The following is a 22,455-nucleotide window of genomic DNA, read 5'->3' as shown; positions in this document are numbered from 1 at the left end:
AAGGACGTGCCTCTCCAATGGGAACCGAAAACATTTGATCGCAAGGTCATAGGTCAACCGATTCCTCCACAGGAAAACACGTCTCATATATTCTATACGACACTGGTGACGGCCTGTGCGTCACATGACAGGAATATGTTGTCGACTCACCTAACTTGTACACTTGGCGAATGGATAAAAAGATTCTTCTACCTTGCCCGATTTAGGTTTTCTTGTGGATGTGATAACCACTCCCAAAAAAGTGATGAAAACTTAAGAGTTTGTCACATAAACTGCAACAAATGAATGCAACAGTTTCACAGTCGAATAGTTTTCCCTGTGCTCTGTCAAAAAATATGTTTTTACCTCGCACCGGACAGATAATAATTGTCTGAAAATAAGAAATTAAACTTTTCACTCGAGAGAAGACTTGAACCAAGGACCTCTCGATCCGCAGCTGCTCACGCTAACCACGGGACCACGGCGCTCCTTAGCTCTCACTATTCTTGATGTTGCATATCTTGCGCATGGACTACTCAGTTTGTATATTTTGCTTATTTTTTTCATAGTTCCACACAACTTCTTCCTGTTTTCTTGATTTTATCTGTGTTCAGTTTTTCAAGGCGTATCCACTGTGCCAACTTGTAAATAAATCTGAGGGGGGGGGGGGTGCGATGGGGAGGTTCCCTTGTAAGTTCTTTGTATATATGATTCGACTCTGAAATCAATGAAATCTTATCACGTACCTTCTTCATTTCATTTCCTTTTCCCCTTCCGAGTGCTTTCAATCTTTTGTCAGGGTGTGTATTTGGATTCGTACGGGGTTGTAGAAGCAATCAAAATTTCTGGCGCACGTTCTGTGAATGGAGTGGGATGAGACTGAGGGAGTCCGCCAAGGCAGCTCGCACCTTGTCGGCAGGTTACGACACGTGGATATGGACGGAGCAATTAGGAGGCGGGTGAGAGTCAGGGCCAAGGCAGTCACGGCGGGCAGCAGGTGGCCGTAACGACTGTCAGCTGTTGGCGCTCGTGTCATCGCATGTCCGGCCTTCACGCCTACGTTAGCCGGTGTCGGCCTAGGTATGGCAGAAACTAAAAAAGCCACAATTATAAAGACGTAAAACAATTAGAACCAAAATCAAACAACAAAGGAAAATATAAAGTATTAGCAAAATCACGAACCTTAAATAAAACTAACAATAAAGGTAATCCAGTTAAAACCGATACCGATATTTTAGTGTTAAACAACCGGTATTTCTCGATATTTCTTTGATCTTGGTTATAACAGAGGTTTTTATTTTTTACTTATATCCCGGAAAATAAAAAAAATACATATGTTCAAATGTGTGTGAAATCTTATGGGACTTAACTGCTAAGGTCATCAGTCCTTAAACTTACACACTACTTAACCTAAACTATGCTATGGACAAACACACACCCATGCCCGAGGGAGGACTCGAACCTCCGGTAAAAAAGACGAAATATCAGTTTTCCGTTTTTGTTGTATGTGAAATCTTATGGGACTTAACTGCTAAGGTCATCAGTCCCTAAGCTTACACACTACTTAACCTAAATTATCCTAAGGACAAACACACACACACCTATGCCCGAGGGAGGACTCGAACCTCCGCCGGGACCAGCCGCACAGTCCATGACTGCAGCGCCTTACTTCCGTTTTTAAATGAACCTTTTCTAAAGAACGTTTAATTTTTATTCACATTGCGTTATTATAGAAAATGGGGAAAATGGTTCAAATGGCTCTGAGCACTATGGGACTCAACTGCTGAGGTCATTAGTCCCCTAGAACTTAGAACTAGTTAAACCTAACTAACCTAAGGACATCACAAACATCCATGCCCGAGGCAGGATTCGAACCTGCGACCGTAGCGGTCTTGCGGTTCCAGACTGCAGCGCCTTTAACCGCACGGCCACTTCGGCCGGCAAAATGGGGAAAGCGATCAGTGCTACTTAAATAACAATGCCAACATAAGCGGGCAACAAACACATGGCGTAAGAATTGGTACAGCATTGTTGTTCCAAATGGCGTCGTCTACTAGATGGTACACAAGTACATGCAGTGTGCGAGACTTGCCCAGTCTTACAGACTGACACTATCCCTAGCCTGGAAATATTTTAGGAAGTGTGGTATTAACGAAGTACAATGCTCCATTTGCTCTGAAAATTTAAAAACGTGAGGAGCCACAACAAACTTGCGACATAATACGCTGAAGAGCCATAGAAACTGGCACATCTGCCTAATATCGTGTAGGGCCGCTACGAGCACGCAAAAGTGCCGCAACAAGCCGAGGCTTGGACTCGGGTAATGTTTGAAGTAGTCCTGGAGGGAACTGAAACCATGAATATTGCAGGGCTCTCCTTAAATCCGTAAGAGTACGAGGGAGCAGCTATCTTTTTTGAACAGCACGTTGTAAGGCATCCCAGATATGTTCATGTCTGGGGAGTTTGGTGGCCAGCGGTAGCGTTTAAACTCAGAAGAGTGTTCCTGGAGCCACTCTGTACCAATTCTGGACGTGTGGGGTGTCTCATTGTCCTGCTGAAATTGCCCATGTCCGTCGCAATGCACAATGGACATGAATGGATGCAGGTGATCAGAAAGGGTGCTTACGTACGTGTCACCTGTCAGAGCCGTATCTAGACGTATCATGGGTCCCCGTATCAGTCCAACTGCACACCCCCCACACCATTATAGAACCACATATCGATGATGTTTCGTTGAATGGTTCGCACGCTGACACTTGTTGATGGCCCAGCAATGAAATCTGCAGCAATTTACGGAAGTGTTGCACTTTGTCACGTTGAACGAACCTCTTCAGCCTTCGTTGGTCTCGTTCTTGCACGATCTTTTTCCGGCCGCAGTGATGTCGGAAATTTGATGTTTTACCGGATTCCTGATATTCACAGTACACTCGTGAAATGGTCGTACAAGAAAATCCCCACTTCATCGCTATCTCGGAGATGCTGTGTCGCATCGCTCGTGCGCCACCACGATGAAACTGACTTAAATCTTGATAACCTGCCATATCTGCGCCAGACACTTGTTGCCTTATATAGGCGTTGCTGACCGCAACGCCGTATTCTGCCTGTGTGTACATCTCTGTATTTGAATACGCATGTCTAACACTTTTTTTGGCGCTTCAGTGTAAATCTGAGAAATCAGAGCCCGCGCCGTAAGATATAAGTGTTCATTTAAGTGCGAACTGCAGAATAATCATGTAGATGGAGGTGTCGATAATGTCTAAATAACTACAACAGCACTGATGTATCCGCCCAGCGTATATGTGATGCCTAGTTTTAGAAGCGTGCAGCTGGCCAAGTGCCAGTACGATTCGATCGTGGCATATTATGTATTCATTCAAATTAAAAACTGTGCGGTACTAAGTGGCCCTGATGCGTATCCATCACGCCATTTCATTTTCCCCCTAAAACCACAAGTGCGTCGTATGCGAACATGTCACGAGTGACTCCGATCTTGTCTCTGGAGGACGGGGCTTACTGGAGGCGCATTAGTATTGTTTTTAGACACAATCCACGTTCTTAAAGTGTAGAACGCATTTAGAGTATGCGCAAGACAACAACTTAGAATCAAACGTTTTCACGAATTTCATTGTGGTACATTTGGAGCATAGGCAGAGGACGTGCAAAAATATGGAAACATCAAAAACCCACCCTATTACCACGCCTAACACGGCGTAGAAAAACCGTTGGCATTCAAAACAGCTTCCTCTAGTCTCGGGATCGATAAATACAGGACCTGTATGGCTTTATACCATTCTTCCTTCAAATTGGTAGGAAGTTCGCGTAATGATGGCGGAGGTGGATAGCGATAAAAGCAGAGCACAAAGGCTAGGGTAATACTGAGCTATTGTAACTGTGGTGGCCAGGGGAAATGCGACAATTCATCCTCGTAATCACAAAACCACACCTGGGCGATGAAAGCTGAGTGAACGCGGACCTTGTTATCCTGGAACACTGCACTACCATTGGGGAACATCACCATTCGGATGGACCTGATCAGCCAGAATGGTCACTTAATCCTTTGCAGCAATGCGACCTTGTAGAGTAATCATGAAGCCTATGGAATGCCATGAGATGGTTGCCCAAAACATCAGCCATCGCCGGCCGGTGTGGCCGAGCGGTTCTAGGCGCTACAGTCTGGAACCGCGCGACCGCTGCCTTGGGCATGGATGTGTGTGATGTCCTTAGGTTATTTAGGTTCAAGTAGTTCTAAGTTCTAGGGGACTGATGACCTCAGAAGTTAAGTCCATAGTGCTCAGAGCCATCAGCCATCGACGAAACCCCGCCAAGTTTCACTCTTGGAACGTCATCTCGGCCGGAAGTAGGAAACAGTGTGAACACGACTCATCGGACCAAATGACTTTCTTACGTTGCTCCGTAATCCAAGTTTTGTGGCTTCGTCTTTGGGAGTTCACTTCGTCCTGCACATGGCTGCTTGTGGGGCTCTCTTCGCGTTGTTTTGGTGCTGACAGGATTCGCGAGTGTGACATCCAGTTCTGCAGTGACTTTTGCAGCTGTCGTCCCCTGGTTTTTCGTCGCACTCCCCTTCTGTGGCCGTCTACCAAAATCACTCAACGCACACTTTCGTCCGCGTTGTGACTTAGTGTCTGCTGCTTCTCCGTTTTTCCTGTATGCGGTATAAGTCTTCTATACGGCGCCCTCGAAACACCGAAAACTTCGTCTACCGTGGTTACACAAGCACCCATCGTACGAGCACTAATAATTTGCCCACGTTCAAATTTACTTAGCTCCGATATAACGCGATCACAACTACACGAACACTTTTCTGGCCACAACTGACACTTGCAACGTCTCGAGGACATTGCAAACGTTCCTTCCATGGCCAAATGCAACAGCGCAACCTGCAGGCTTGGCTGGCATCTGCATTTATGTTCAAGCAAACATTTCTCGAGGTGTTTCAAATTTTTTTCAATTTTATACGGTATCACCAAATTTAAAAGCACCATACACGCTTGGGATGGGAAGCAAATCCACGACATTCCTTTTGCGAGACAGTGACGCTATCTCGTATCCACGCAGGCCGGTCGACGAAAGAGTGATTCAAGAACCGTGAAACACGACCAGTTATGCGATCAAGACTAGCGTGGATTCGGCCTTGCCAATAATTAAGGGTCATAACTTGACAACTTGCACTCGCATTCAGATACACACTAGAGTGCGTTATTAATTCGCGGTTCGATCACATACTTGCAAATCAATCAATGAAAATACCTCCAAGGGTTCTGGTGACATCGTACGGTTGCGTTACTTAGTTTAATCATACCTAGAAGGCGAGAAATCAGATTATCGTTGGAAAAGACGGTGTAACCTGTTTCCCTAGTCGTAATACACTGACGAGCCACTGGTACACCTGCCTAATATCGTGTAGGGGCCCCACGAACAAGCAGAAGTGCCGAAAAACGACGTGGCATGGACTCGACTAATGTCTGAAATAGTGCTGAGGCGGGAGGGGGTGGGGGGGGGGGGGGGGGGGAACTGACCCCACGAATCGTGCAAGGCTGTAAATAAATCCGTAAGCGTACGAGGAAGAGGAGATCTCTTCTGAACAGCACGTTGCATCCCACATAGGCTCAATGATGTTCATGGCTGGGGAGTTTGGTGGAGAGCGGAAGTGTTTAAACTCAGAAGAGTCTTCCTGGAGGCAGTCTGTAGCATTTCTGGAGGTGTGGGTTGTCACGTTGTCCTGCTGGAGTTGCCCATGTTCGTCGGAAAGCACAATGGACATGAATGGATGCAGGTGATCAGACAGGATGCTTACGTACGTGTCAACTGCCAGAGTCGTAGCTAGAAGTATTAGGGGTCCCATATCACTCCAACTGCACATCCCCCACACAGTTACAGAGCCTCCACCAGCTTCAACAGTCCCCTGCTGACATGCAGGGTCCATGGATTCATGAGGTTGTCTCCATACCCGTACTCGTCCATCCGCTCAATACAATTGAGGCTCGTCCTACCACGTAACATGTTTCCAGTTATCAGTCGCTGCTGACGGGCCCAGCGGGGCGTAAAGCTTTCTGTCGCGCAGTCATCAAGGGTGCACCTGTGGGCGTTCGGCTCGGAAAGCCCTTATCGATGATGTTGAATGGTTCGCACGCTGACACTTGCTGATGGCCCAGCATTGACAACTGCAGCTATTTGCGGAAGGATTACACTTCTGTCCCGCTGAACGGCTCTCTTTATTCGTCGTTGGTCCCGTTCTTGCAGCATCGTTTCCCGTCCGGAGCGATGTTGGAAGTCTGACGGCTTACCGGATTCCTGATGTTCACGGTACACTCGTGAAATGGGCGTACGGGAAAATCCCCACTTCATCGCTACTTCGGAGATGCTGTGTCCCATCGTTCGTGCGCCGACTGTAGCTCCACGTTCAAGCGCACTTAAATCTTGATAACCTGCCATTCTAGCAGCAGTAACCGAATCTAACAACTGCACCAGGCACTTGTCTTATAGAGGCCTTGCCGACCGCAGGTCCATATTCTGCCTCTTTACATAGCTCTGTCACTGGACTCGCATTCGGGAGGACGACGGTTCAATCCCGCGTCCGACCATCCTGATTTAGGTTTTCAGTGATTTCCCTGAATCGCTCCAGGAAAATGCCGGGATGGTTTCTTTGGAAGAACACGGCCGACTTCCTTCCCCGTCCTTTCCTAATCCGATGAGACCGATGACCTCGCTGTCTGGTCTCCTCCTCCGCCAAACAAGCCAACCAACATAGCTCTGCACTTGAATACGCATGCCTATACCAATTTCTTTGGCGCTTCAGTGTATGAGACCATGGTGCGCAAAGAATACGAAGGGGTACGGGTAAAGTGAGTGAAAGTTGAACACCTACTACATAGCAGAAGGAAAACTTTTGGTATCTTCTTAATAATCTGTATAACTTCGCCGCGGCGCTTCTCTCATGTTGTTCAGTGAAAGCTTCACATTTCATTTATCTTCAAAAAGCTGTATTTTAAGAGCAGAACAAAAGAAACAATAAGAAACAGGACGCAGCTGGAAAATTGGCTTCTAGAAAAAAAAGCCCTTGCGACAAAAGGTTTGCGCAGCAGAGAAGCGGATCCGTCCACTGCACGATGAAGCCAGTGCTGTCAAGACCGCAATGCCATATGTTGCCAGTTTGGCGAACATCCCTAAATTTTGTGGTTTCTCCTGTAGGGTGCGCAATACAAAGTGATTTGCGGGAAAGAACTCAAAATGCTTGGCACCCACTTTCCGTTGCTAAAGAAAATAGTGTCTTTTAGCAGTTGTTACGGCGCTCCCGTGGTCTATGGCTGGTGTCTATACCGAAACGTCATGGGCCCCGATTTCGTGGCGCGCCACTGCTTAAATTTTGAATAAAAATCATCAACAATGGGGGTCAAAGACTTCCAGCATAAGATGACACCTTCCATCTGTCAACGGCGTCTTCGGAGAGGGTGGAAGGGCGGAAAGAGGTTTAGGGCACTCTCTTGCCACTGTATGGGAAATTGCCCTTAAGAGGCGGAGGAAACAGCAATGATCAACGGCATGAGGATGCAGAAGGCAATGGAAACCATTGCATTAAATACATAATTTGTACCCACAGGACATGTGGCTTGTAACTAAATGAGTGTCATGATAATCTCTCCATTAGCAAAAGATTCCGGACTAGTCTCCAGTTCCAATCTCCGGGCGAGGACTGCCAACTGGGAAGTGACCATGAACAAAAGCTGATACGCCACCGAAAGGGTAACGTACCACGAATCGGGGCGTGGAATGTCAGAAGTTTGAACGTGGTAGCGAAGCCAGAAAATATGAAAAGGGAAATGCTAGGGTTCGCACTACTTATAGTGGGAGTCAGCGACGTGAAACGTAAAGAAGACAAGGATTTCTAGTCAGACGATTGCAAGGTAATATCAACGGCGGCAGAAAAAGGTATAACGGGAGTAGGGTTCATTATGAGTAGGAAGGTAGAGCAGAGATGCCGACGTCGCAGTCAGAAGATGAAGAGATAAGGTATATGAGAATATTGAACGAGTAATGTAGCACGTAAAGGGAGATGAAAATTTAGCACTCATAAGGGACTGGAATGCGATTGTAGGAGAGGAGTAGAGGAAAGTGTAACGGAAGAATATGGGCTTGACAGGAGGAATGACACAGGAGAAAGACTAATTGAGTTCTGCAGTGAAATTCAGTTAGTAATAGCGAATATTCTCTTCAAGAATCACAAGAGGGGGAGGTATACTTGGTAAAGGCCGGGAGACACGAGAAGATTTCAGTTGGATTACATCATGGTCTCACAGAGATTCCGAAATCCGATACTGGATTGTAAGACGTACTCAGGAGCAGATACAGACTCAGATCACAATATAGTAGTGATGAAGAGTAGGCTGAAGTTTAAGAGACTAGCGAGGAAGAATCATGCGGAAAGAAGTGTATTACGAGAAATTAAGAAATGAAGAGATAAGTTTGAAGTTCTCTGAGGCTATAGATACTTCCATAATGAGTAGCCTGGTAGGTAGTTCAGCTGAAGAGGAATGGATATCTTTAAAAATGGCCATCACAGAAGCTGAAGAACAAAATGTAGGTACAAAGAAGATAACTGCGAAGAAACCGTGGGTAACAGAAGAAATACTTCAGTTGATTGACGCAAGAAGGAAGTACAGAAATGGTCATGGAAATTCGAATGCAAGTCGCTTCGGAATTAAATAAACAGGAAATGCAAGGAAACCAAGGTTTGATAGCTGCATGAAAAGTTTGAAGAAATCGAAAGAGATTGTCGGAAGTAGTGACTCAGTATATAGAAGAGTCATAACGACCTTTGGTGAGCCGGCCGTGGTGGTCTAGCGGTTCTAGGCGCTCAGTCCGGAGCTGCGCGACTGCTACGGTCGCAGGTTCGAATCCTCCCTCGGGCATGGATGTGTGTGATACCCTTAGGTTAGTTAGGTTTAAGTAGTTCTAAGTTCTAGGGGACTGATGACCATAGATGTTAAGTACCATAGTGCTCAGAGCCATTTGAACCTTTGGTGAAATAAAAAGCAACATTAAAAATGCAATGGTAATACCACTATTAAACGCAGAGTTAAGAGCGGATAGGCAGAAAGAGGACTTTGAAGACTTGTGTGAGGAGAAGACTTCACTGAAGACATGAGAGAAGAAGAAACAGGAATCGATATAGAAGAGATAGGGGATTCAGTTTTACAATCAGAATTTAAAAGAGCTTCGGACGACATAAGATCAAATAAGAAAGAAGGGATAGATAATAGTCCACCGTAATTCCTAAAATCATTGGGGAAGTGGCAACAAAACGAATAGTCACGTTGGTGTGTAGAATGTATGAGGATGGCGATATAACATCAGACTTTCGAAAAAACATCGTCCTCACAATTCCGAAGAGAGCAAGAGCCGACAGTTTCGAAAATTACCGTACAATCGGCTTAACAGCTCATGCATTCAAACTGCTGAAAAGAATAATACACAGAAGAATGGAAAGGAAAATCGAGGATCTGTTAGATGACTATCAGTTTGGCTTTAGAAAAGGTAAAGGCACCAGAGAGGCAGTTCTGACGCTGTGACAGATAATGGAAACAAGACTGAAGAAAAATCAAGACGCGTTCATAGGATTTGTCGACATGAAAAAAGCGTTCAACAATAGTGCAAGAGGTTTGAAATTCTGAGGAAAATGGGGTAAGCTATATATACAATATATACAAGGACCTGAAAAAATAACAATGATAATATTCGCTGGTGATATAGCTACTCCGAGTGAAAGTGAAGAATTATAGGACCTATTCAATGGAATGAACATTCTAATAAGTACAGCATATGGATTGAGAGTAAATAGAAGAAAGACGAATGTAATAAGAAGCAGCAGAAATGAGGACAGCGAGAAAATTAACATCATGATTGGTGACAACGAAATAGACAAAGTTAAGGAATTCTGCAACCCAGGCAGCAAAACAACCCATGATGGACGCAACAAGGAGGATATAAAAAGCAGACTTGCACTGGTAAAAAGGGCATTCCTAGACAAGAGAAGTCTACTAATATCAAACGTAAGAGTTAATTTGAGGAAGAAATTCCTGAGAATGTACGTTTAGAGCACAGCATTGTATGGTAATGAAACATGGATAGTGGTAAAACTGGAACCAAAGAGAATCGAAACATTTGAGATGTAGTGCTAAAGAGGAATGTTGAAAATTAGGTGGACTAATAAATTAAGAAATGATGAGGTTCTCCGCAGAATCGGCGAGGACAGAAATATATGGAAAACCCTGACAAGAAGAAAGGACAGGATGATAAGATATCTGTTAAGATACCAGGGAGTAAGTACTGGTACTAGAGGGAGCTGGAGCTGTAGAGGGTAAAAACTGTAGTGGCAAACAGATTGAAATACATCCAGCAAATAACTGTGGACGTAGATTGCAATTGCTACTCTTAGATGAAAATTTGGCACAGGACAGGTATTCGTGGCGGTCGCATTAAACCAGTCAGAAGACTGATGAATAAAAAAACATCGATGACTAGATAAAAGCAGTATACTTCGTTCGACCACGAAATTGAAGTACAAAAAAACTACACTACATGACGTTATAGGCATCCATTTGGCTGTATATTTCATTATCACATGCCAATGACTGATTTGCATATAAATTAATACATGGATTTTCATTTATCACTTGCACCGGAACATTTTGCAGTAATTACTTTTTGATTAAGTTATTAGTTCACAACCTTCTGATTTTTGTTTGTGAATTTATGCAGTTGCCATCTGCTAAGAACGAAAAACTCTAGCTACGTATCGCAGTATCAAGGTACAGATAACCATACAGTTCATCACCATTCATGAAATAACTGTTTAAAATAATTGCCTGCCGTTACAACGTCTAGATCGTTCAAAAGGTCTTCTTCGTTTTACCGGAAGGGTACTTTGCATGAGACGTTTTTTAGCAGGCGAGGTAAGAAGGCAACCCGAGAAGAACTTTGTTGACCCTTATGCTTATGGTGCCTCCAGAGAAGGTTGGCAACGAAAACACAGATATGCTTCTGGAACGTGGATGGGTCCCTTCTTTACAGGTGTCGGTCCTCCTACATCTACATACATACTCCGCAAGCCACCTGACGGTGTGTGGCGGAGGGTACCCTGAGTACCTCTATCGGTTCTCCCTTCCATTCCAGTCTCGTATTGTTCGTGGAAAGACGGATTGTCGGTATGCTTCTGTGTGGGCTCTAATCTCTCTGATTTTATCCTCATGGTCTCTTCGCGAGATATACGTAGGAGGGAGCAATATACTGCTTGACTCTTCGGTGAAGGTATGTTCTCGAAACTTTAACAAAAGCCCGTACCGAGCTACTGAGCGTCTCTCCTGTAGAGTCTTCCACTGGAGTTTATCATCTGCGTAACGCTTTCGCGATTACTAAATGATCCTGCAACGAAGCGCGCTGCTCTCCGTTGGACCTTCTCTATCTCTTCTATCAACCCTATCTGGTACGGATCCCACGCCGCTGAGCAGCATTCAAGCAGTGGGCGAACAAGCGTACTGTAACCTACTTCCTTTGTTTTCGGATTGCATTTCCTTAGGATTCTTCCAATGAATCTCAGTCTGGCATCTGCTTTACCGACGATCAACTTTACATGATCATTCCATTTTAAATCACTCCTAATGCGTACTCCCAGATAATTTCTGTCAATATCAGTGTCATTTTTCATCCATTTCACTAGTATACCTTGACAGTTAAATGTCTCCTCTTTTTTTCACGCACCGCCGTGTTGTTAGTGAACCGTGGTTGATTTCAAACAGCAACTCATGCTGTTAGTTTAGACCAGTTTAACAGTCTCTCGATCGCACGCCATATTGTTTCTGGTCGTTGGGGCTCAGCCAGTCGCATCGCAGTGCAGCGCGATGTGTATGGATCAGTAGTCAACTACCGGCGGGTGTCTTCCTCTCCTCGATCAAATCACTGCTCTCTCATGAAATCCCAAATTTATTCATTAAGTCCCATTTCTCGCTATTCACTTTTCCACTTATTAACTGGAACCCGATGTGGCAGACCACTGAGCAATATTTACATGTTGAATGATGTTAGTACGGTAACAGTATAAGACACCCGACGCACAACACATGTAAATAGCGTAACAAGAAACAGTGTATCTGACTTCGGACCAAGGGTGTGTCTCAACCACTCGAGACGTATTGTAAAGAACAAGGAGTTCTATCTCGTCCTGTACAAAAAAGAGACTAACTGGGCATAGCGGTTTCTACGAAACAAACGGGTGTACGCTGAGGAACTTATTCTCTCATTTGGTTTTGTAGTACACAATACGATTATATCGACGTAGAAACTTCTTGAAGCCCATTACAACGATGGTTTTAGACAACGTTAGCAGAGAAGTAGAGAAGCCAATTTCTAACCAATTTTAACACAGTACTTCTAGAAACGCGTTCAGAGAGTACAAGCTCTGTGGTTTATTGGCGCTTTGCGACACTGATATGGACTTCCACATTGTTTCAGTTGAACTATATGCTCTGAAGTGAAATGAATGGCATCGCTGGGGGCTAAGTCAATAAAACTTATTTGTCACGATTTTTTCATCCGAAAATATTCCAAACGACGCCATAACAAGCGCTAAGTGAATCACTGGTAATTTCCTTTTTGAGTGCACGCAATGCTTTCTGTTAGGGTTGTGAGTTCCCTTCTCGCAATTTCTTCCCGAGGGTTTGTAAGTGGCCGTAGCGGCGTCATATTAAAATCCGAGACGCGTCCGCTTATACGCAGCCGGCAGTTTTTATTCCTGTTCACGTGAAGGGCGGTGTGTGTTGATTACATCTTTTATCTCTTTTTGCCTTCCCACCGTGTAATTAGGTTACTGGCCGCTTGCCGTTGCTGTAAAGGCGAATGACGCATCGACGTCCCTTGCGGCTGCCAAGAAAACTAGTTAGATGGGCACGGTGTGTGCCAACCGAAGTTCGCTAACTGGTCCTGGACATCTGCTGACAACAAATCACCGCTGACGTTGACCAACATCTTGCTTCTTTCCCTGACATGTAGATTCACCCAATCAAGAATCCCAAGCACTCACTCTGATGAAATTACATCCCAATGTCTTACAGGCCATAACATAATGTATCACTACTGTTCCAATGCGGGCTCCATTATCGCCGGAAGGTAGTCAGTTTCAGTTGGGAAACAAGTGCCCTAGGCTCATTACAGAAAAACTGTACATTTAAATCCGTACACCGGAAGTTGCTGTTGAGATTAGCCTCCTCCCCAGTCTTTCCTCTCTAGTCGGGGGAGGCGTCTGGGATGAATGGTTGTTGGTATGCGCTAGTGTGGTAATTATGAAACGACCATTTTCTCCTATCAGCCGTTTTAATGATTGCTGAGCGACAAGTTCCGATGGTGAACTCACAACGATCAGATTTAGAAGTTAGGAACAGTTTATTATAGCAAGGAAAAGTGGCTAATACGGAACTACGTACTTTAAAACAAACAAATGCGTTAATTACTTTTAAAATTCATCTGGATGTGCTGCCACGTTATTTCGTAAAACAGTTAAAATACTAAAATAACCGGCGTCCCACCCATGTTACAACATTTCTCAAGACGTGAACGGGTTTATCTGGTGGAAGGGAGAAGGGGGCGGCGGTGGACTTCTTCAATATTTACGTTTCGTAAGAGCACTGATGTGTATTTTCTGCTACTCTATCCGCTCCAAAATGCCACTGGTGGGTGCAGAACAGAGGATGGGGGTGTAAGACAGATCATTGGTGGGCTTCACGGCTCGGTAGCAATCGACAGCCCACTGCGAGTCGGCGACAAGCTTGTGAGGTGGCCACTGTTTCTCGGAACAGCGACGCCAGTTCTACGCGTGCTGTTAGTTTATGCGCCTGCGGCGCTGTCCGGTGATCTTTACGTCCCACAGTTGGTCACTGCACTACGGCCGAAGTATCGCTTACTTTGGTAATTTGAGAATATTATGCAATAATGCGGCAGTACATCGGGAAAGATTTTTGTGAGATTACACCAGCCACTGAAACCTATAGATATTTAAAACACGTTATTAATTTATATTTTAAACGAATCTAGGAATTCAGACATTTTCCTAGTACGTCAAGAGACTCTTCGTCTGGGTGGGAGATAAACAGTGCATTATCATTCCATGTTGGACCCTGAATGCGTATTACAAATGTAAGATTGGCAGCTGACTGAGGTGCCGCCACTGGCGAAAAGTGAGAGTTCTTTCCTCAGTATGGTGCTGGGAGGTAGCAAGCGCCAATAGAATCAGCCGACATCAAACGCCACAATGGAAATAATGGTTCATCAGAGGCTAAAGAACATCTCCGAGTTGACTTCACATGTATGTATTTAAGATTATTTTTTCCATGTGCTCGTTATAGCTGCAATATGATGATTAATTTACTCTTCTTCTTCTTCTATTTCAGATATGATGGATGAATGTGGATTCGGAGTTGCGGCTGGAGAACTATTCTATGACCTGACTGAATGATGATGCATTCGTCGCTCCAGCCCAATTCGTCCACGGTGTATCTGCCACACCTGCAAGCACCACCGCGGCCGAGTCCATCATCAACCTGATATGGGTTGACGACACCAGATTTGTTTGTCTATTCAGCCACACCGCGTACCGTCTCTACATCTACAACCATACTCCGCAAGCCACCTGACGGTGTGCGGCGGAGGGTACCTTGAGTACCTCTATCGGTTCTCCCTTCTATTCCAGTCTCATTGTTCGTGGAAAGAAGGATTCCCGGTATGCCTCTGTGTGGGCTCTAATCTCTGATTTTATCCTCATGGTCTCCTCGAGAGATATTCGTAGGAGGGAGCAATATACAGCTTGACTCCTTCGTGAAGGTATCTTCTCGAAACTTTAACAAAAGCCCATACCGAGCTACTGAGCGTCTGTCCTGCAGAGTCTTCCACTGGAGTTTATCATCTGCGTAACGCTTTCGCGATTACTAAATGATCCTGTAACGAAGCGCGCTCCTCTCCGTTGAATCTTCTCTATCTCTTCTATCAACCCTATCTGGTACGGATCCCACACTGCTGAGGAGTATTCAAGCAGTGGACGAACAAGCGTACTGTAACCTACTTCCTTTGTTTTCGGATTGCATTTCCTTAGGATTCTTCCAATGAATCTCAGTCTGGCATCTGCTTTACCGACGATCAACATTATATGATCATTCCATTGTCTCGCAGTCGTCGTGGACCTTCACGGCATCGGACACCGCTTCGCCATCAGTCCGGGCTCAGCAGCAGCAGTACCGCTTCCTTCTTTTGTTGTCAATCACTAAGTAAGTCCCGCAGCCTCGTTCGCCCACTCTGTGGCTCCTGTTGCTTTTAAGGATAGGATCTCACAAGCTTGTATTGGCAACACAAAGGCAGGCTACCGAGATACTGCAACTTTTCTCGGTGCCTCTCAAGGCATTTTGGAAATGATAATTCCAGAACCCGTCAGCGACCTACGGTATGCTGCCCTTAAGTATAACAGAGCCCTATACTGTGACGCAAATCACTACGCGGGAACAACAACAGAGCCACGTCACCGCCACAGCTCTCTTCCCAGAGCACTGACGTGGCACGTGTTTACAGGCAACAGTCCAATGAATATCACGTGAACAACTCGTTGCGCTAGCGCTGATCTCTTGTGGTCATTCCAAGAACTTTTCAAACCACCCTCGTACACTGGCGGGTCCCCTCTCGTGGCTTCCAGTAGTCAACTTCGCATTACATGGGAGTATCCGGGTACTTTTGATCAGATAGTACAGTTTCTCAGATGTCTTTCAGTTATTCTACTGTTCCGTCTTCCTTTTTTGCAATTATATTTATGTGAACAATCCACTTCAGGCTGTTTCAAATCGATACCATATCTGTCACAGAGGGTACGGACACTGCACCTGCCAAGTCATCTACTTAAATCTCATACACAGTGAACAATTACTCAAACATGCAGTAGGACTTCATACTTTTGTCTGGGACGTATTAAGTCAGAAATAAATTAAAAATCGCTCAAATCCCCCGGCTCTGATCTACATTTGGTTGTAATTCAAAGGCCGTAACTGGAAATCCCCTCGTACATATTCCCAAAATGGCTCAAATGGCTCTGAGCACTATGGGACTCAACTGCTGAGGTCATTAGTCTCCTAGAACTTAGAACTAGTTAAACCTAACTAACCTAAGGACATCACAAACATCCATGCCCGAGGCAGGATTCGAACCTGCGACCGTAGCGGTCTCGCGGTTCCAGACTGCAGCGCCTTTAACCGCACGGCCACTTCGGCCGGCACATATTCCCATCTGGGATACCTTCTACCTCACTATCAGCTTTCCTGGTATATGGCTGATCAGAACTAGCCTCTACAATGTTCGGTCCTCAAACGACCCGCTGTACTCTTCGGGGTATTACATAAGAAAGAGGATTCCATAATATCTGACGACTGATACTGGTTCCAGTGACCGAATGACGGTAGTAGTAGTATTGATTTCATATCAGAAGCAACGTACTTCATAAAGCAGAAATGATGATGATGAAGTCCCATACTCCTTTACAGAGCGTGGGGGAACGGTGCGGGAGACCCGCACCGCCGTACTAGGCGAGGTCCTAGTGGAGGTGGTTTGTCATTGCCTTCCTCCGACCGTAATGGGGATGAATGATGACACAATAACACCCAGTCATCTCGAGGAAGGTGGAAAAATCTCTTACACCGCTGGGAATCGAGAACGCTACCGCGAGACCACGAGCTGCGGACAGCAGTAGAAATACGAAGCCGAGAAAACGTTGTATTTAACTGAACAAAACATTTAATTTTAGAAGCGAAAACATTCAGAAGCGTTTGAAAAACATAGGTAAGTTTTCTTTAGAGTAGTATACTACCAATGTTACTGCACGTCGGCAACTAGCACCGGGCATTTTGTAGTTCACTGGGCCCTGATGGCGCCTTAAACCATGCACCAATGATTGAGGTTTTCGCATCCACACAGGGAAACTACAACTTTAAGTGTATCCCACTCAATGGCGATAATATTAAATAGTTAAAACAAGCTGCAGTCCATTCATGAAAAATTCATCGAATAGTGGACATTAACTTCTTATGCCTCCTGACTTGAGACTGTTTTTCTGTAATCTAATAGTGGAATGTAAGTTACCAGATATTAAAATGCCGCTCAAACTGAGACCAGTTTCTAAACTGTTTTTTCCCGACTTTCTATTTGTGCATTGCATTTAGTCTAAGTTACATTTTAACACGTCTCCAAAGAAAATAACGCAACAAACATTTTTAGCGCTGACGCTGTTCAGTCATAGATCGACACGCTTTCATGCGCTTGTAAGGTACGTCGCTTTCACACATTTGTAAGGTACGTCGGAAAAAGCCAACAACAGATCACTTCCTGCACGATTCTTAGAGGAGATGTTAATGTGAGAATCATTCCCACGGTGCTAAGTCTTTTCCCAGGAGCTCTGTGCGAGACCTAAACATTACGCTGTTGCATCAAACAAGGGAACTTGCCTACCGCTGCTTTGAAATATGGCTCAGCAACTCATTTAACAGCTTCGAAGGGACTAACAATGTTTCAGACCTTGTCTGTGACACGATACTTCTTTTGCATCGTCATCAACAGGCTGCACAATGCATATTAACAGACAGACAGACAGAGAACCACCAAATTTTGTGGGCCTCTTAAATGGTAGTCGAACCGAAGATAGATCTGAATTCCAAAGGACATGTTGCAAGGACAGAAGGCACAACACTTACACCTTTCACTAAAATTATCTGTCAGCTTTCTTAGTCGAATCAACAAATCTCTCTTTTTTAAACTGGACCTTATAATTACAATCTGGATGCTTTAGCTAGATGTAGAGCTTTGCTGCACTCTTGTAATACGTAATACAATCCAAAAAAGTAAAATACCACGCCTTTTCTAAGTTTTCACTACTTGTCTTAGTGAAGTTACTGAATCCTGAATAGGCATTACTATTCTCTAAGCATAATAATACTAGTGATGGCTATTATATGTGTGTGCACTAGTGGAAACGTACGTTAAAATTTACAACGAAGCCTATGGTTTGAGAATGAACAGTGTAGTGTGAAACTAGCTATCGCAAACAAAAATCTTTGGATCTAACTGTGACAGAAACTTACAAAAACGTAAAAAATAAATAAAATAAAATTTTAACCGTCAGGGTGGCAGAGCGCCACATGACGATGTCCTGAATTCTCAACGGAACCACGATTAGTAGTATAAAACGTATGTTTTGTTCCACAGATCCATAGTGAGGAGTCCTGAAGCATGCAGAACATGTCAAAACAGGAGTACGTGATTTCCAAAGAAAGAGATATGCTAACGTTCCTCCCACAAACGCTAAGTGAAGTGGTCCTCACAGATGTGGAATAAGCCAAATGATCTGAAACGTATTATCATTTAAGAGGAAATAAGTTTGTCACAGACACGTTAGAGTATGTACTCTGAAATGTGTACCCACTCTGTCTGACAGAAAGCAGTTTACAGCACTTATTTACGTCGATCACATCGGTGCAATAAAGATGTACAGACGTCAGATTTTACGTAACATTCAAGTCCCAGTGGTAAAGCCGGTTTCCAACAGACCACCAAGGTTAAGTGCAGTCTGGCGTGGCTACCGCTTGGATGGGTGACTGGGCCTGCTGAACGGTGTTGGCAAGTGGGGTGCACTCAGCCCTTGTGAGGCCAATTGAGGAGCTGCTTGATTGAGAAGAAGCAGCTCCGGTCACAACAGCTGACAACGGCCGGGAGACCGGTGTGTCGATCACATGCTCCCCTAAACCGCATCCAGTGACGCTTATCGGCTGAGGATGAAACGGCGGTCGGACGGAACCACTGGGTTTTCCGAGGCCTCTTCGGACGAAGCTTTAGTATATATAAATCAATTGGTTCTACTACGAAATTTGTCAATGAGGTAGGGAATGAACACCAATGCAGAAATCTATTAGCACCTAAACGCTTTGTGACTGCTGCAAAGTTATTCAGAATGATGTTTCTGAATAATCAGCACTTTGTTTAGATTATTTATATTTATAGTAGTGACTGTCTGAACTAAACTGTCGGTTTGAAAAACAGATGTAGCCTATTATTTATGACAAATTCAATTAAGGAATAAATATATTGAGAATCAATAGTTTGAATCCACAGTTGCTTGAACAGGCCTCTATGGCACATTCTTGACTCCACTATTCGGCTTGAGAGGTACCCCAAAGAATATTCCCATATGGAGCAAATATGGACTAAGTGAAGTATACTAGCTACTTCATTTTTATATGAACAGCGCTCCCAGACGTGGTTTCTGGTCTTGCGGAACAGCACGATAACGATGGGTGCACGCAAGACAACACCCTACGACAAAAAATGACGCACCACGAAGGAATTATCCGAGTGGAACAGAAATCGGTAAATGTGATGTACATATACAGACAAACAAATGATTACAATTTCAGGAAGACTGGATAATATATTCAAGAGAAAGAGCTTCACAAATTGAGCTAGTCAATAACCCGTTGCTCCACCTATGCCCCTTATGCAAGCACTTATTCGGCTTGACATTGATTAGTTGAGGTGTTGGTTGTACTGCTGAGGGATCTCGCGCTAAATTCTGTCCAGCTGAAACGTTACGTCGTCAAAATCCCTAGCGGATAGAGAGACGCTGCTCATAATGCACCAAACGTTCTCAATTGCTGGCCAAGTTAGGATTTGGCAAGTAGCACAAAGACAACCAATAGAAACTCACGCCGTGCGCGGGCGGGCGGGCATTGTCTTACTGAAATGGAAGCCCAGTATGCGTTTGCATGGAGGGCAACAAAACCAAGCGTAGAATATCGTCCACGTACCGCTGTGCTATAAGGGTGCCGCAGAAGAAAACCAAAGGGATCCCGCTATGAAATGAAATGTACCCTAGACCATCACTCCTGGCTATCAGGCGCGCGGCTCCCCCGTCGGAGGTTCGAGTCCTCCCTCGGGTATGGGTATGTCGTTTGTCGTTAGCGTAAGTTATTTTAAGTTAGATTAAGTAGTTTGTAAGCCTAGGGACCGATGGCCTCAGCAGTTTGGTCCCGTAGGAACTTACCACAAAAAAAAAAAAAAAAAAAAAAAAAAAAAAAAAAAAAAATTCTTGTTGTCAAGCCGTATGACGAGCGACAGTCCTGTTGGTATCCTACGGCAGTACGGGGCGTCTTTAGACACGTCTTCGCTTGTCAGTCGGGGCTCAATTCGAAGCCAGACTCATCACAGAAGACAATTCTACTCCAGTCAATGAAATTCCATGCCGAATGTGCCCGTTACCACCGCAAACGGGCTTGTTGGCGCAGAGGAGCGCCGTGAGCTCAGAGCCCATTCTCTGAGCAGCCTATTAATGATCCTTGTGGTCACTGACGTTCGGATCATGACGAATCCGGGCATCTAAGTGCCATTCTGACGATTGTTGGGCGGCCGGTGTGGCCGAGTGGTTCTGGACGCTTCAGTCTGGAACCGCGCGACCGCTACGGTGGCAGGTTTGAATCCTGCCTCGGCCATGGATGTGTGTGATGTCCTTAGGTTAGTTAGGTTTAAGTAGTTCTAAGTTCTAGGGGACTGATGACTTCAGATGTTAAGTCCCATAGTGCTCAGAGCAATTTGAACCATTTTTGACGATTGCTCGGTTCTTATGTTCTGTCGTCTACCTAGGTCGACTGCTTCCTTCTTGACGATGTGTTCAGCCATGGCTCACCCATTCCGGTCAACATCGTCGAATAGTGGCATCGCTCCTATTCAAATGTAGAGCGATTCGCTGATTACTCCAACGGGCTTCTTTGAGCCGAACTTCCTCTCTCCTATGCTGTAATCTGCATATATTGTTCACGCCCCTGTCTGTGAAGCATAGTTGCTGTCCAGCTGAGGACACGAAATGAAATGTTATGCCCTGGCATCGACATGTTCCCTGTTTACTATCCTCGCCAGCTGCGCGGCGAAACTGCTCTGCAGCGTCATACATTCATCCATCGGCAGTCAAAGTTTACAGTTTTGCATTTTCCGTCGATGCCTACATGAGTATCTATGTGGGACTAATCTGCGTAACTCCTTCGTGGTGCACAGTTTTTTTCTTTTCCTTAGAGTGTAAATCCAAGAGTTAGTGATTCACACCAAACACGCCAATGAAGCACGAAATGCGATGTCACCACAAAAATGATAAATATGTCAACTACTCAACATTATACTGACGTCATGAGTGTCGATGAATGAGTGTCGATCATGTTTGGTTTGTGGGGTGCTCAACTGCGCGGTTATCAGCACACGTATAAATTCCCAACCGTTGCTCAGTCCAGTCTCGCCACTTTCATGAATGATGATGAAATGATGAGGACAACACAAACACCCAGTCATCTCGAGGCAGGTGAAAATCTCTTACCCCACCGGGAATCGAACCCGGGACCCCGTGCTCGGGAAGCGAGAACGTGACCGCGAGACAACGAGCTGCGGACATCATGAGTGACGACGAAATTCTGGAGAACTGTTAATTTGTGACATTGTCTGCTTCTACATGTCGCCGGTGGCTTCGCTCACGGATTTCTTCGCGCGAGATAGCGTGATGACGAACAGCCCGGCAAATTCAAGTAATCCGTACAGTGGCATGCCCACTGAAAACCAATCATTTTGTTGCGATGAATCTCGCGTGATTTCAGAAAACAGTCAGAGTTGAGTGCATGCGAGACACTCGAGAAGTCTTACACTGAGCGCATGGTGCGGTGGTTTCGGGTGCCGTTGGATGCCAGTGGAGTGGCCGCGCGGTTTGAGGCGCCATGTCACGGACTGTGCGGTCCCTCCCGCCGGAGGTTCCAGTCCTCCCCCTCGGACATGGGCGTCTGTGTTATTCTTAGCATAAGTTAGTTTATGTAGTGTGTAAGTCTAGGGACCGATGACCTCAGCAGTTTGGTGCCATAGGAAATCACACACATTTGAACATATATATATACCAGTACTGATCCCGGATACTCCGAACAGCGAGAACACTCAGCAAAACGTGTTTCTACATCCACATTATAATCTGCAAAACAGTGTGACGTGCGTGGCAGAAGATACTTTCTATTACATCATTGATTAGGGTTTCTTCCCAGTCCCTTCGCATATGGAACGCGGTTAGAAGGAATGCTTAAATGACTTGGTATGCGCTGGAATTGGTCTTGTCAACGCTATTCCTACGGGAGTGATACGTAGGGAGATTGTAGTGTATCACTGGACTTCTCAGCCGTCCGGGGTGGCTCTAGGCGCTACAGTGTGGAACCGCGCGACCGCTACTGTCGCAGGTTCGAATCCTGCCTCGGGCATGGATTTGTGTGCTGTCCTTAGGTTAGTTAGGTTTAAGTAGTTCTAAGTTCTCGGGGACTGATGACCTCAGAAAAGTTCTCGGGGACTGATGACCTCAGAAGTTAAGTCCCACAG

Source organism: Schistocerca nitens, chromosome 2 (assembly GCF_023898315.1).
Source record: "Schistocerca nitens isolate TAMUIC-IGC-003100 chromosome 2, iqSchNite1.1, whole genome shotgun sequence".
Taxonomy (NCBI): domain Eukaryota; kingdom Metazoa; phylum Arthropoda; class Insecta; order Orthoptera; family Acrididae; genus Schistocerca; species Schistocerca nitens.
This window is presented reverse-complemented; position numbering follows the sequence as displayed.